The sequence below is a fragment of the Arachis ipaensis genome, chromosome B09 (assembly GCF_000816755.2).
Source record: "Arachis ipaensis cultivar K30076 chromosome B09, Araip1.1, whole genome shotgun sequence".
NCBI classification, from domain to species: domain Eukaryota; kingdom Viridiplantae; phylum Streptophyta; class Magnoliopsida; order Fabales; family Fabaceae; genus Arachis; species Arachis ipaensis.
In genome coordinates, this window is record NC_029793.2 from 116,684,507 (window position 1) to 116,686,038 (window position 1,532).

The window sequence follows — 1,532 nt, forward strand, 5'->3', positions numbered from 1 at the left end:
GTAGTACTTTGCATCAGTAATTAATTTCTTCTTTTGTATCCTGTTGTACTCCTTAGGTATGAACCTTGCAGCTTTATAGTTTGCAATATCGGCAAACCATGGTGTTTCCTGAATGGCGAATAAATGCTCATCCGGAAAAGTCTCAGAGATCTCAAGAGAGGGGAGGGGCGTCCCTTCTACTGGCTCTATTCGGGACACTTTCTTGCAGTCTTTTGATGTGTCTGGATGCTGCATGGCTTTGACAGCGTTCAACTTAAACTCATCATCATTGACTCTCAGGGTTATTTCCCCCTGTTGGACGTCAATGAGGGATCGTCCAGTTGTTAGGAAGGGTCTTCCTAGAATGAGAGTAGCACTCTTGCGCTCCTCCATTTCCAGCACAACAAAGTCAGTGGGAAAGGCGAATGGCCCAACTCTGACAATCATGTCTTCAATCACGCCTGACGGGTATTTAGTGGAGCCATCAGCAAGTTGGAGACATATCTGGGTTGGTTTAACTTCTTCAGTTAAGCCAAGCTTTCTGATAGTGGATGCAGGTATTAGGTTGATGCTTACCCCAAGATCGCATAAAGCTGTCTTGGTGCATTGACCTTCTAATATGCATGGTATCAGAAAACTCCCAGGATCTTTAAGCTTCTCAGGAAAGCTTTTCAGAATGACTGCACTGCATTCTTCAGTAAGGAGAACTCTTTCTGTTTCTCTCCAATCCTTTTTATGACTCAAGATCTCTTTCATGAACTTGGCATAAGAAGGTATTTGCTCAAGTGCTTCTACAAATGGAATCTTTATTTCAAGAGTCCTTAGGTAATCTGCAAAGCGAGCAAATTGCTTATCCTGCTCCTCTTTCCGGAGTTTTTGAGGATAAGGTATCTTGGCTTTATATTCCTCAACCTTAGTTACTGCAGGTTTATTGTCTACAGAAGTGGTTGAAGAAGCCTTCTTAGAGGGGTTGTTATAAGCATTTGTGTGTGTCTGATCCCTCACTGGCAATTGAGTGCCAGAGTTAGAAGCTGGAGTAAAATTGGGCGCCAGCTCCTTGTCTGTTCCTGGCGTCTGAACACCAGAACTGTGCCCATTTTGGGCGTTCAGTGCCAGATCTTGCCCATTTTGGGCGTTGAACGCCAGATCCTTGCCTATTTTTGGCGTTGAACGCCAGTCCTGCCTTGTTTCTGGCGTTGAACGCCAGTCCTGAGCATGGTCTGGGCGTTCAGCGCCAGCCTTCCACCAAATTTCTGGCGTTTTAGTTCCAGAATTACTTTTCCCTGGGCTCTTACTGTCCTCAGGTGAATTTTGGGCGGTTTGCTCATTTCTTAGCTTTTTGCTGCCTTGAGGTGGGGTATTTAATGTTTTTCCACTTCTTAGTTGAACTGCTTGGCATTCTTCTGTTATTTGCCTTGACAGCTGCTGCTTTGTTTGCTTAAACTGTTTGTCCATATGTATATTAGCCATCCTTGTCTCTTGTAGTCTATCTTTGAATTCGGCTAACTGCTTTGTTAGAAAATCCAATTGCTGATTGAATTCAGCAGCTTGTT